General features: G+C 47.8%; 1 protein-coding gene across 7 annotated transcripts in view; it reads right to left on the bottom strand.

Annotated features, from left to right (window-relative positions):
- Window positions 1-15171, bottom strand: part of prox1a (prospero homeobox 1a) — a 57446-nt gene that overhangs the window by 22034 nt on the left and 20241 nt on the right. The window lies entirely within an intron of this gene.

Raw genomic sequence — 15171 nt, forward strand, 5'->3', positions numbered from 1 at the left:
GCGAGTTTAAGTTGTTGACGGGGGGTTAGCGAACGTAAATTGTTACCGGGAGGATGTAAAATGGTGCCAAGATATCGCGGTGGTTGGTGCCAGAGCGAACTAGTAACTCATTGAATCATAGATGTGGATCAGAGGTAAATAAACTAGATTTTTTTTGTCGGCGTGAGAAATCGGATGTGTGGCGTGTGAAGACGGTCAAATGCGTGTGTCTCACGCTCAATGCGTGAAAGTTGGCAACCCTGCTCATTACACACATATGTTATAATGTAGTTCTCCTGTATTTCGTGTTGGTAGGGGTTTACAGCACAAAAAGTCTTCGTGCGACATGCCCTCATACTCATATCGCACGGAAACGTGCAAGTTGGCTAAATCTGCGACATCTATGGATTCATCTAACTGCAGTGAGAAGCATTTACTCATTTTAATTCTCTCGGTCAATGTTTGTCTGACGTTGTTCGCCATTTCATCAATTCTGCGAGTGACTGTGTCGTTTGAAAGATGCACCAGATCGAGCTGTTTAGCGACATTTTCTCCGCAAATAATACGAGTCATCCCTTTTAGTTTCTGAATTTCAGGACTTGTCATAATTCTGTTTTAATTAAAAAAATGTGTTGTGTAAAAAAAAAAAAAAAAAAAAAAAAACTCAAAGCATCTTTTATTTTCCGAGCTCATCTGGCGTACCACCGCGGGGTGCTCTGCGTACCACCAGTGGTACGCGTACCACAGTTTGAGAACCACTGGCTTAGAGAATACCTGCAGATCAGCACTAGATATAGTAGCTCCACTCAAATATAAAAAGGCTAGATCCAAAAAGCTCGCCCCGTGGTACACTGACCAAACTAGAAACTTAAAACAAATAGCACGTAAATTAGAGCGGAAATGGCGATCTACTAAATTGGAAGTATTCCACTGTGCCTGGAAGGATAGCATTATTGAGTACAAACGGGCACTCACTAAAGCACGCTCAGCATACTTAGCCTCACTGATAGAGAAAAATTAAAACAATCCTAGATTTCTTTTTAATACTATTTCTAAACTTACAAAAAACCAAGCAGGCACAGAACCTCAGATTCCAGTAAACCTCACTAGTAATGTATTTATAGATTTCTTTGATAATAAAATAGAGAATATTAGACAAAATATAAAACCTTTTATTAGCAATACAACTGGTATGTCATCTGGTTTGGTTGATATTGATTTAAATTACATACCGGGAGAAATATTTGATGCTTTTCATCCACTCCCACAATCAGAATTAGAGAAAATAATTTCTTCCTTAAATTGTACTACCTGCACACTAGACTCAGTTCCCTCAAAGTTATTAAAAGAGGTATTACCAGCTGTAACTGAACCTCTTCTAACTATAGTTAACTCATCCATTACAATAGGTCACATGCCCAAATCATGTAAATTAGCAGTTATTAAACCTCTGATCAAAAAGAAGAAACCAAATCTTGATCCGACTGTCCTATCTAATTATAGACCCATTTCGAACACATCATTTATATCTAAGATCATAGAAAAAGCTGTTGCCCAGCAATTAGGATCTGCATAGGAATCACATATTTGAAAAGTTCCAATCTGACTTTAGGCCCCATCACAGTACTGAAACAGCATTAGTCAAGGTAACAAATGATCTCCTCCTTGCTTCAGATCAAGGCTATGTATCACTGTTAGTGCTTCTCAATCTTAGTGTAGCTTTTGACACAATTGATCATAGGATCTTGCTAAAGTAGTTAGAATGCTGGGTTGGAGTCTCAGGCACAGCCCTTTCATGGTTTTATTCTTACTTGACAAATCGCCATCAGTTTGTAGAGCTCAATAATATTCCATCCAAACGTACAATAGTTAAATATGGGGTCCCGTAAGGCTCCATCTTAGGACCACTATTATTTACATTATATATGCTACCATTGGGCACAGTTATAAACAAACATGGTGTCAATTTTCACTGCTATGCAGATGACACTCAACTTTACATATCAGCCAAACCTGATGACAAACTCAGTTTAGGAAAAATTGAGGCCTGTGTAAGAGATATTAAATGCTGGATGTCTCTAAACTTCCTCCAACTAAATGAGGACAAAACAGAAGTTCTCCTTGTGGGCCCTAAGGCCGCAAGACAAAAAATTCCAGATCTAATGCTTAATCTTGCAGACCACCCCATTACACCTGGCACAGTAGCCAAAAACCTAGGCGTCATACTCGACTCTGACCTATCATTTGATAAATACATAGATAATACTACTAGGATAGCTTTTCTACATCTCCGCAACATTGCCAAATTAAGAAATGCATTATCACAGGATGATGCAGAAAAATTGGTGCATGCCTTTGTTAGCTCTAGATTAGACTACTGTAACTCACTACTGTCAGGATGTTCAAATAGGAATCTAAATAAACTTCAAATAATTCAAAATGCCGCAGCCAGAGTTCTGACCAGAACTAGAAAATTTCAGCATATTAGACCAGTCCTATCAGCCCTGCATTGGCTCCCAGTTAAATTCCATATTGATTTTAAAATTCTATTATTAACATATAAAGCACTGCACGGGCTTGCTCCTGAATACCTCCTGGAACTTATTTCCTACTATGAACCCCCACGTCAACTAAAATCACAGGGTGCTGGTCTTTTATTAGTTCCACAAATTAATAAGGTAACAGCAGGGGGAAGAGCCTTTTCTTATAAGGCCCCCCAGCTTTGGAACAACCTCCCAAAATGCGTACGGGACTCTTGACACAGTCACAATCTTTAAGTCTAGGTTGAAAACCCACCTATTTGGTTTAGCATTTGACAATTAACATCCCCCCTTAGATAAAGGTACAGATCCAGGGGTTCATAGACGAAAGGTTTTATGGTAGACTGGGGCGCTGGTGCTGTCGTCCTGTCACTGCTCGTGGTCACTCAAGTTTGTTGACAGTGCAGTGGATGGATGCCATTGTCTCAGAATGCCCCCAAGTCTATGTTACCTTCTGGTTCTGCCTTTTTTAAGCTAGGCTGTAATAGTTTAACTTAATGCAGGAGTTGCTGCCACACTCCAGAAATGTGTTTAATTTTATCTGTCCTGTATATGTCCTCATACAGAGCTGTTTTATTTTTTTCACATGGCTGCCCGCCTGCTAGAGGAAAAATGAGATGAGGAGACCCAAGCGATTCATCCAGTGCCAGTCACCTACTGCTTGACCGGATGAGCCTACATCATGATGGACATTACTACATCTTTTCTTTTTCTTTATTTCTTTCTGTGTAAATTGTTGTTGTTGTCATGGTGACCGATGTCGGCCAGAGGAGGATCGGTTCCCCCCCTGAGTCTTGGTTCCTCTCAAGGTTTCTTCCTCATGCAAAAAATCTAGGGAGTTTTTCCTTGCCACTGTCGCCCTTGGCTTGCTCACTGGGGGCTAGGACTCGGCACTTGTAAAGCTGCTTTGTGACAACAATTGTTGTAAAAAGCACTATATAAATAAAATTTGATTGATTGATTGATGTGTCCCCCCTTCACAGCAGCACACGTGTTACAGATGTGTCCCCCTTCACAGCAGCACACGTGTTACAGATGTGTCCCCCCTACAGCAGCACACATGTTACAGATGTGTCCCCCTTCACAGGAGCACACGTGTTACAGATGTGTCCCCCCTCACAGCAGCACACGTGTTACAGATGTGTCCCCCCTCACAGCAGCACACGTGTTACAGATGTGTCCCCCCTCACAGCAGCACACGTGTTACAGATGTGTCCCCCCTACAGCAGCACACGTGTTACAGATGTGTCCCCCCTACAGCAGCACACGTGTTACAGATGTGTCCCCCCTCACAGCAGCACACGTGTTACAGATGTGTCCCCCCTACAGCAGCACACGTGTTACAGATGTGTCCCCCCTACAGCAGCACACGTGTTACAGATGTGTCCCCCTTCACAGCAGCACACGTGTTACAGATGTGTCCCCCCTACAGCAGCACACGTGTTACAGATGTGTCCCCCCTTCACAGCAACACACGTGTTACAGATGTGTCCCCCTACAGCAGCACACGTTTTACAGATGTGTCCCCCCTACAGCAGCACACATGTTATAGATGTGTCCTCCCTACAGCAGCACACGTGTTATAGATGTGTCTCCCCTACAGCAGCACACGTGTTACAGATGTGTCCCCCCTACAGCAGCACACGTGTTACAGATGTGTCCCCCTTCACAGCAGCACACGTGTTACAGATGTGTCCCCCCTTCACAGCAGCACACGTGTTACAGATGTGTCCCCCCTACAGCAGCACACGTGTTACAGATGTGTCCCCCCTACAGCAGCACACGTGTTACAGATGTGTCCCCCCTTCACAGCAACACACATTTTACAGATGTGTCCCCCTTCACAGCAACACACGTGTTACAGATGTGTCCCCCCTACAGCAGCACACGTTTTACAGATGTGTCCCCCCTACAGCAGCACACATGTTATAGATGTGTCCCCCCTACAGCAGCATAATGACAATCACTGAGCCAACAGCATATAGAGTCAAGTAGGAGGACGGATGAATGTGAGGCCAAAATACCCTCAGAAATCCCAAGAGGAGACATTTATTTCAAACACATTTTCACATCTACATAATTAATATATTTAATGTCACCCTATGCTGGCCTTTATTTCTGAATGCTGAAGCTGAACTTTGCTTATAAAAATATGTGGTGTAGGTAGAAGGAAGGAAGTTTTCCAGTTTGATAATGTTGACAACAAAGTGTCAACAGAGCCATAAAGTGAACCATCACTATAATCAACAACTCTAAATCAATTAACAAATTTAAATAAATTCCTACCCCCAAATCTGCATTTGACAGAATCTGTAAATGAATAAAAAACAAATATGGCACTATAGTCCTGTAGAGGAGTACCTCAGTCATCCTTTCAGTAGGAGCTATGTCAAAATTGCTATCTGCTTCAAGTGTGTGCGCAGTGTGGCTAACAGCACTGTCCCTGATGAGTCACAGCTCCCGTCATGATCAGTACTGCGAGGCAACTAAAGGAAGGAGACACACAGCAACACGGTGTCACACTTGGGACAGGTGTTAAGTTGGTATACTTAAGAGACACTTAGAGACTTTTACTGAGAGACTCTTAGAGACTTTTACTGAAGTATTTGTCAGGTTAATTAACAGTAGTCAATCCTTAGTTGAAATGTGATGTTCCTGCTCCAAAGCTCATGAAAGTTCTCCAGATCCCCTCCACTAATGATTAACCAGCACACAGAGAGAAACCAGTTTATATTACACTACTGTGAGAAGAAACCATTTTATATTAAACTACTGTGGATCCAGAAGAAGAACATTAAGAGTGAAATGAAAACACTCAAGTACGAATCTGATGAAACACACAAATCACAGTCACAGTTACTAACAACTTCAATCAAACAGTTAGCAAATCACATTCACAGCTACTAACAACTTCAATCAAACACATCGCAAATTACATTTACAGCTACTAACAACTTCAATCAAACACATCGCAAATCACATTCACAGCTACTAACAACTTCAAACACATCCGAAATCACATTCACAGCTACTAACAACTTCAAATACATCGCAAATCACATTCACAGCTACTAACAACTTCAATCAAACACATCGCATATCACATTCACAAGTACTAACAACTTCAAACACATCGCAAATTACATTCATAGGAACTAATAACTTCCAATATAAGTTCCAATATAATTTTTTATTGCTGTATTGCCTCTGTATAGACTGCACTTTAATTTGGTGACCCTGAAAATCCACAGAGTCTTCTGGAGCCTAAACCTGGTCCACCTATGGCATTTATCCACTCTCCTGTAATTTTACTATGACAACTGAAATGACTGTACAGACATATATAAATGTAATTCATGTTTAAGTTTCACGTTTAAAAATAATCTATTGTATTTACACTATCATGCTCTATTGTCCAGCTAGTGCAAGCTGAATTATTGTGACCTGACTGCCAAGACAATAGTTTCATCATCTGAGCAGTCACAGTTGATATCACATGACAGAGGTCACTACAGAACACTTATTGTGGTAGCCCACCCAGCTGCACACGCTGAAACCCCACAGTGGTAAGTTAGTGTTATAAGACCAATGTGTTATTAGGGTTAGAATCTCGATAACACCTACATTTACAAAATGAATGCTGAGAAAATACATCTGTTTATGCCTAAATGCAGTTAAGATGACAGTTATCCTACTGAAGCTATTTTTCTCCCAGAGACCTGTCAATCACTTTGAGTGACATCAGAGATGGAAAAGGAGGAGTCTGCCCAGAGATGGAAAGTTTAGGCAGGAGAGCTGATGGAAATAAAACAAACACTCCTCTCAGCCTTCCTCACACTCCTCTCAGCATTCCTCACACTCCTCTCAGCGTTCCTCACACTCCTCTCAGCGTTCCTCACACACTCCTCTCAGCATTCCTCACACACTCCTCTCAGCCTTCCTAACACTCCTCTCAGTGTTCCTCACACTCCTCTCAGCGTTCCTCACACTCCTCTCAGCGTTCTTCACACTCCTCTCAGCGTTCCTCACACTCCTCTCAGCGTTCCTCACACACTCCTCTCAGCATTCCTCACACTCCTCTCACCCTTCCTCACACTCCTCTCGGCATTCCTCACACTCCTCTCAGCGTTCCTCACACACTCCTCTCAGCGTTCCTCACACACTCCTCTCAGCATTCCTCACACACTCCTCTCAGCATTCCTCACACACTCCTCTCAGCCTTCCTAACACTCCTCTCAGCGTTCCTCACACTCCTCTCAGCGTTCCTCACACTCCTCTCAGCGTTCCTCACACACTTCTAGGTACTGGCACTGATTCCTGTATTTCACCAGTGTTCTAGTTCAACAGTATCTTGAGCTCTAATCTGCTGGACATGTTCTCTAACCTGCTGGAAATGTTCTCTAGGTAGACAGCACTGGATAAGAGTGTCTGCTAAATCCTGAAAGTGTAAAACTTAAATTATTGATCTTTCTGAGTTGGGTCAAGGTAGGACTGATCACACACATGAGTTTATGTGCATGTGCCTAGAAACTGTCAATCCCACGTGTGTTCTGAAAAAGGAATGAAATATTCCTACATCTTTGTAACATTATTTTAATCAGATATCTTGAAAAGGATGATAGAAGTCAAATAGTCATCCAAAAAGCCAAACCTACTACCAGAAAAGTGAGGACATCTGATAGGCCAAGACATGAGGGTGAGAGCTCGTGAAGTCAAAGGAGGTCTCTGTGCATCTGCTGTGGGGACCTGCCACCATCACTCTTTCAAAAAGGCTCAGAGATCACAGGATCAGAGAAAGAAAGAAAGAAAGAAAGAAAGAAAGAAAGAAAGACTTCATCCTCTTCTGTGCACTATGCAGGCTGGTGAGGGGCAATATGTAGTAGAGACCTGGTGTGGATGATGGTTGTGGTGATGGGGGGTGCAGTAGAAGAGAGCTGGTGTTGGTGATGGTTGTGGTGATGGGGGGTGCAGTAAAAGAGAGCTGGTGTTGGTGATGGTGGTGATGATGGGGGGTGCAGTAGAAGAGAGCTGGTGTTGGTGATGGTTGTGGTGATGGGGGGTGCAGTAGAAGAGAGCTGGTGTTGGTGATGTTGGTGGTGATGGGGGTGCAGTAGAAGAGAGCTGGTGTTGGTGATGGTGGTGTTGATGGGGGGTGCAGTAGAAGAGAGCTGGTGTTGGTGATGGTGGTGGTGATTGGGGGGGGGTGCAGTAGAAGAGAGCTGGTGTTGGTGATGGTTGTGGTGATTGGGGGGGGTGCAGTAGAAGAGAGCTGGTGTTGGTGATGGTTGTGGTGATGGGGGGTGCAGTAGAAGAGAGCTGGTGTTGGTGATGGTTGTGGTGATGGGGGGTGCAGTAGAAGAGAGCTGGTGTTGGTGATGGTGGTGGTGATGGGGGGTGCAGTAGAAGAGAGCTGGTGTTGGTGATGGTGGTGGTGATGGGGGGTGCAGTAGAAGAGAGCTGGTGTTGGTGATGGTGGTGGTGATGGGGGTGCAGTAGAAGAGAGCTGGTGTTGATGATGGTTGTGGTGATGGGGGGTGCAGTAGAAGAGAGCTGGTGTTGGTGATGGTGATGGTGGTGGTGATGGGGGTGCAGTAGAAGAGAGCTGGTGTTGGTGATGGTGGTAGTGATGAGGGGTGCAGTAGAAGAGAGCTGGTGTTGGTGATGGTTGTGGTGATGGGGGGTACAGTAGAAGAGAGCTGGTGTTGGTGATGGTGGTGTTGATGGGGGGTGCAGTAGAAGAGAGCTGGTGTTGGTGATGGTGGTGGTGATGGGGGGTGCAGTAGAAGAGAGCTGGTGTTGGTGATGGTGGTGGTGATGGGGGGTGCAGTAGAAGAGAGCTGGTGTTGGTGATGGTGGTGATGGGGGTGCAGTAGAAGAGAGCTGGTGTTGGTGGTGGTGGTGGTGATGGGGGGTGCAGTAGAAGAGAGCTGGTGTTGGTGATGGTGGTGGTGATGGGGGTGCAGAAGAAGAGAGCTGGTGTTGGTGATGGTTGTGGTGATGGGGGGTGCAGTAGAAGAGAGCTGGTGTTGGTGATGGTTGTGGTGATGGGGGGTGCAGTAGAAGAGAGCTGGTGTTGGTGATGGTTGTGGTGATGGGGGGTGCAGTAGAAGAGAGCTGGTGTTGGTGATGGTGGTGGTGATGGGGGGGGGGGGGGTGCAGTAGAAGAGAGCTGGTGTTGGTGATGGTGGTGGTGATGGGGGGGGGGGTGCAGTAGAAGAGAGCTGGTGTTGGTGATAGTTGTGGTGATGGGGGGTGCAGTAAAAGAGAGCTGGTATTGGTGATGGTTGTGGTAATGGGGGTACAGTAGAAGAGAGCTGGTGTTGGTGATGGTGGTGGTGATGGGGGGTGCAGTAAAAGAGAGCTGGTGTTGGTGATGGTTGTGGTGATGGGGGGTGCAGTAGAAGAGAGCTGGTGTTGGTGATGGTTGTGGTGATGGGGGGTGCAGTAGAAGAGAGCTGGTGTTGGTGATGGTTGTGGTGATGGGGGGTGCAGTAGAAGAGAGCTGGTGTTGGTGATGGTTGTGGTGATGGGGGGTGCAGTAGAAGAGAGCTGGTGTTGGTGATGGTTGTGGTGATGGGGGGTGCAGTAGAAGAGAGCTGGTGTTGGTGATGGTGGTGGTGATGGGGGGTGCAGTAGAAGAGAGCTGGTATTGGTGATGGTTGTGGTGATGGGGGGGGGTGCAGTAGAAGAGAGCTGGTGTTGGTGATGGTTGTGGTGATGGGGGGGTGCAGTAGAAGAGAGCTGGTGTTGGTGATGGTTGTGGTGATTGGGGGGGGGTGCAGTAGAAGAGAGCTGGTGTTGGTGATGGTTGTGGTGATGGGGGGTGCAGTAGAAGAGAGCTGGTGTTGGTGATGGTGGTGGTGATGGGGGGTGCAGTAGAAGAGAGCTGGTGTTGGTGATGGTTGTGGTGATGGGGGGTGCAGTAAAAGAGAGCTGGTGTTGGTGATGGTGGTGGTGATGGGGGGGGGTGCAGTAGAAGAGAGCTGGTGTTGGTGATGGTGGTGGTGATGGGGGGTGCAGTAGAAGAGAGCTGGTGTTGGTGATGGTGGTGGTGATGGGGGGTGCAGTAGAAGAGAGCTGGTGTTGGTGATGGTGGTGATGGGGGTGCAGTAGAAGAGAGCTGGTGTTGGTGGTAGTGGTGGTGATGGGGGGTGCAGTAGAAGAGAGCTGGTGTTGGTGATGGTGGTGGTGATGGGGGTGCAGTAGAAGAGAGCTGGTGTTGGTGATGGTGGTGGTGATGGGGGTGCAGTAGAAGAGAGCTGGTGTTGGTGATGGTGGTGGTGATGGGGGTGCAGTAGAAGAGAGCTGGTGTTGGTGATGGTGGTGGTGATGGGGGGGGGGGGGGGTGCAGTAGAAGAGAGCTGGTGTTGGTGATAGTTGTGGTGATGGGGGGTGCAGTAAAAGAGAGCTGGTATTGGTGATGGTTGTGGTAATGGGGGGTACAGTAGAAGAGAGCTGGTGTTGGTGATGGTGGTGGTGATGGGGGGTGCAGTAAAAGAGAGCTGGTGTTGGTGATGGTTGTGGTCATGGGGGTGCAGTAGAAGAGAGCTGGTGTTGGTGATGGTTGTGGTGATGGGGGGTGCAGTAGAAGAGAGCTGGTGTTGGTGATGGTTGTGGTGATGGGGGGTGCAGTAGAAGAGAGCTGGTGTTGGTGATGGTTGTGGTGATGGGGGTGCAGTAGAAGAGAGCTGGTGTTGGTGATGGTTGTGGTGATGGGGGGTGCAGTAGAAGAGAGCTGGTGTTGGTGATGGTGGTGGTGATGGGGGGTGCAGTAGAAGAGAGCTGGTATTGGTGATGGTTGTGGTGATGGGGGGGGGGTGCAGTAGAAGAGAGCTGGTGTTGGTGATGGTTTTGGTGATGGGGGGTGCAGTAGAAGAGAGCTGGTGTTGGTGATGGTTGTGGTGATTGGGGGGGGGGTGCAGTAGAAGAGAGCTGGTGTTGGTGATGGTTGTGGTGATGGGGGGTGCAGTAGAAGAGAGCTGGTGTTGGTGATGGTGGTGGTGATGGGGGGTGCAGTAGAAGAGAGCTGGTATTGGTGATGGTTGTGGTGATTGGGGGGGGTGCAGTAGAAGAGAGCTGGTGTTGGTGATGGTTGTGGTGATGGGGGGTGCAGTAGAAGAGAGCTGGTGTTGGTGATGGTTGTGGTGATGGGGGGTGCAGTAAAAGAGAGCTGGTGTTGGTGATGGTGGTGGTGATGGGGGGGGTGCAGTAGAAGAGAGCTGGTGTTGGTGATGGTGGTGGTGATGGGGGGTACAGTAGAAGAGAGCTGGTGTTGGTGATGGTGGTGGTGATGGGGGGTGCAGTAGAAGAGAGCTGGTGTTGATGATGGTTGTGGTGATGGGGGGTGCAGTAGAAGAGAGCTGGTGTTGGTGATGGTGATGGTGGTGGTGATGGGGGTGCAGTAGAAGAGACCTGATGTGGATGATGGTTGTGGTGATGGGGGGTGCAGTAGAAGAGAGCTGGTGTTGGTGATGGTGGTCGTGATGGGGGGTGCAGTAGAAGAGAGCTGGTGTTGGTGATGGTTGTGGTGATGGGGGGTGCAGTAGAAGAGAGCTGGTGTTGGTGATGGTGGTGGTGATGGGGGGGGTGCAGTAGAAGAGAGCTGGTGTTGGTGATGGTGGGTGCAGTAGAAGAGAGCTGGTGTTGGTGATGGTGGTGTTGATGGGGGGTGCAGTAGAAGAGAGCTGGTGTTGGTGATGGTGGTGGTGATGGGGGGTGCAGTAGAAGAGAGCTGGTGTTGGTGATGGTGGTGGTGATGGGGGGGTACAGTAGAAGAGAGCTGGTGTTGGTGATGGTGGTGGTGATGGGGGGTGCAGTAGAAGAGAGCTGGTGTTGGTGATGGTGGTGGTGATGGGGGGTGCAGTAGAAGAGAGCTGGTGTTGGTGATGGTGGTGGTGATGGGGGGTGCAGTAGAAGAGAGCTGGTGTTGGTGATGGTGGTGATGGGGGTGCAGTAGAAGAGAGCTGGTGTTGGTGGTAGTGGTGGTGATGGGGGGTGCAGTAGAAGAGAGCTGGTGTTGGTGATGGTGGTGGTGATGGGGGTGCAGTAGAAGAGAGCTGGTGTTGGTGATGGTGGTGGTGATGGGGGTGCAGTAGAAGAGAGCTGGTGTTGGTGATGGTGGTGGTGATGGGGGTGCAGTAGAAGAGAGCTGGTGTTGGTGATGGTGGTGGTGATGGGGGGGGGGTGCAGTAGAAGAGAGCTGGTGTTGGTGATAGTTGTGGTGATGGGGGGTGCAGTAAAAGAGAGCTGGTATTGGTGATGGTTGTGGTAATGGGGGGTACAGTAGAAGAGAGCTGGTGTTGGTGATGGTGGTGGTGATGGGGGGTGCAGTAAAAGAGAGCTGGTGTTGGTGATGGTTGTGGTCATGGGGGTGCAGTAGAAGAGAGCTGGTGTTGGTGATGGTTGTGGTGATGGGGGGTGCAGTAGAAGAGAGCTGGTGTTGGTGATGGTTGTGGTGATGGGGGGTGCAGTAGAAGAGAGCTGGTGTTGGTGATGGTTGTGGTGATGGGGGGTGCAGTAGAAGAGAGCTGGTGTTGGTGATGGTTGTGGTGATGGGGGGTGCAGTAGAAGAGAGCTGGTGTTGGTGATGGTGGTGGTGATGGGGGGTGCAGTAGAAGAGAGCTGGTATTGGTGATGGTTGTGGTGATGGGGGGGGGTGCAGTAGAAGAGAGCTGGTGTTGGTGATGGTTTTGGTGATGGGGGGTGCAGTAGAAGAGAGCTGGTGTTGGTGATGGTTGTGGTGATTGGGGGGGGGTGCAGTAGAAGAGAGCTGGTGTTGGTGATGGTTGTGGTGATGGGGGGTGCAGTAGAAGAGAGCTGGTGTTGGTGATGGTGGTGGTGATGGGGGGTGCAGTAGAAGAGAGCTGGTATTGGTGATGGTTGTGGTGATTGGGGGGGGGTGCAGTAGAAGAGAGCTGGTGTTGGTGATGGTTGTGGTGATGGGGGGTGCAGTAGAAGAGAGCTGGTGTTGGTGATGGTTGTGGTGATGGGGGGTGCAGTAAAAGAGAGCTGGTGTTGGTGATGGTGGTGGTGATGGGGGGGGGGTGCAGTAGAAGAGAGCTGGTGTTGGTGATGGTGGTGGTGATGGGGGGTACAGTAGAAGAGAGCTGGTGTTGGTGATGGTGGTGGTGATGGGGGGTGCAGTAGAAGAGAGCTGGTGTTGATGATGGTTGTGGTGATGGGGGGTGCAGTAGAAGAGAGCTGGTGTTGGTGATGGTGATGGTGGTGGTGATGGGGGTGCAGTAGAAGAGACCTGATGTGGATGATGGTTGTGGTGATGGGGGGTGCAGTAGAAGAGAGCTGGTGTTGGTGATGGTGGTCGTGATGGGGGGTGCAGTAGAAGAGAGCTGGTGTTGGTGATGGTTGTGGTGATGGGGGGTGCAGTAGAAGAGAGCTGGTGTTGGTGATGGTGGTGGTGATGGGGGGGGGGGGTGCAGTAGAAGAGAGCTGGTGTTGGTGATGGTGGTGGTGATGGGGGGTGCAGTAGAAGAGAGCTGGTGTTGGTGATGGTGGTGTTGATGGGGGGTGCAGTAGAAGAGAGCTGGTGTTGGTGATGGTGGTGGTGATGGGGGGTGCAGTAGAAGAGAGCTGGTGTTGGTGATGGTGGTGGTGATGGGGGGGTACAGTAGAAGAGAGCTGGTGTTGGTGATGGTGGTGGTGGTGGGGGGTGCAGTAGAAGAGAGCTGGTGTTGGTGATGGTGGTGGTGGTGGGGGGTGCAGTAGAAGAGAACTGGTGTTGGTGCTCTTGTACTTTTGTAAGTCGCTCTGGATAAATGCCAAATGCCAAAAATGTAAATGTAAATGTAAGTGGGGGGGGGGGGGGGGTGCAGTAGAAGAGAGTTGGTGTTGGTGATGGGTGGAGACTCAGGGGGCTTTAACAGAAGTTCTTTGAACTATTTTGTGGGTGAAAGATGAGAGCTTCCCAGAGTTGTCATGAAATGTCTCCTTATTCCAGTGGAGCCAGGGGCCCCACCCCTCTCAGAGCCCCTGAATGCTGCTTGTGATGTGATACAGAGTGAAGGCCCCTGAGATCCAGCAGCCTCCGTCATTTGAACAGAAAATGGCACTTTGACCAACAATGCTGAACTGTGCTGCAAGATTAAACAGGTGTTGTGTTTGGTCAGAGAGCATCTGACTTCTCATAAGACATTTATCTAGAGCTCAGACATGCAAGTATTTAGGAAATGAACACGGGATGGGTGAGCTTACTGGCTGTGGTGATCTCTCCCTGACCATATTTAAAAAAATTTTTGGTGCAGTTTAACATCTCGCTAATCATTTAGAAATTAATCATCTTAAGGCATTTAGACTACATTGGAAGTGAATCAAAAGATCGAATAAATCAAGACACGTATTTATGATAACTAGAAACAGAACCCCGTACCTGGTGAGCACAGGTAAGACAGGAGGTTAAGGGTCAGAATCTTTACACATTCACTTTTCACATTTATTACATCAGTTTGATTATTGGATGGTAATCATGAGAAACTGAAGTGTTGAACTGGGAAGGTGAAAAGTGTTGTACTGGGGTGGTATAGTGTTGTACTGGGGTGGTATTGTGTTGTACTGGGGTGGTATAGTGTTGTACTGGGGTGATATAGTGTTGTACTGGGGTGATATAGTGTTGTACTGGGGTGGTATAGTGTTGTACTGGGGTGGTATAGTGTTGTACTGGGGTAGTATTGTGTTGTACTGGGGTGGTATAGTGTTGTACTGGGGTGATATAGTGTTGTACTGGGGTGGTATTGTGTTGTACTGGGGTGGTATTGTGTTGTACTGGGGTGATATAGTGTTGTACTGGGGTGGTATAGTGTTGTACTGGGGTGATATAGTGTTGTACTGGGGTGATATGGTGTTGTACTGGGGTGGTATAGTGTTGTACTGGGGTGGTATAGTGTTGTACTGGGGTGGTATTGTGTTGTACTGGGGTGATATAGTGTTGTACTGGGGTGATATAGTGTTGTACTGGGGTGATATGGTGTTGTACTGGGGTGGTATAGTGTTGTACTGGGGTGGTATAGTGTTGTACTGGGGTGGTATTGTGTTGTACTGGGGTGATATAGTGTTGTACTGGGGTGATATAGTGTTGTACTGGGGTGGTATTGTGTTGTACTGGGGTGGTATTGTGTTGTACTGGGGTGATATAGTGTTGTACTGGGGTGGTATAGTGTTGTACTGGGGTGATATAGTGTTGTACTGGGGTGATATAGTGTTGTACTGGGGTGGTATAGTGTTGTACTGGGGTGATATAGTGTTGTACTGGGGTGGTATTGTGTTGTACTGGGGTGATATAGTGTTGTACTGGGGTGATATAGTGTTGTACTGGGGTGGTATAGTGTTGTACTGGGGTGATATAGTGTTGTACTGGGGTGATATAGTGTTGTACTGGGGTGATATAGTGTTGTACTGGGGTGATATAGTGTTGTACTGGGGTGGTATTGTGTTGTACTGGGGTGGTATTGTGTTGTACTGGGGTGATATAGTGTTGTACTGGGGTGATATAGTGTTGTACTGGGGTGATATAGTGTTGTACTGGGGTGGTATTGTGTTGTACTGGGGTGATATAGTGTTGTACTGGGGTGATATAGTGTTGTACTGGGGTGGTATAGTGTTGTACTGGGGTGGTATAGTGTTGTACTGGGGTGATATAGTG

Source organism: Brachyhypopomus gauderio, unplaced genomic scaffold (genome assembly GCF_052324685.1).
Source record: "Brachyhypopomus gauderio isolate BG-103 unplaced genomic scaffold, BGAUD_0.2 sc56, whole genome shotgun sequence".
Taxonomy (NCBI): domain Eukaryota; kingdom Metazoa; phylum Chordata; class Actinopteri; order Gymnotiformes; family Hypopomidae; genus Brachyhypopomus; species Brachyhypopomus gauderio.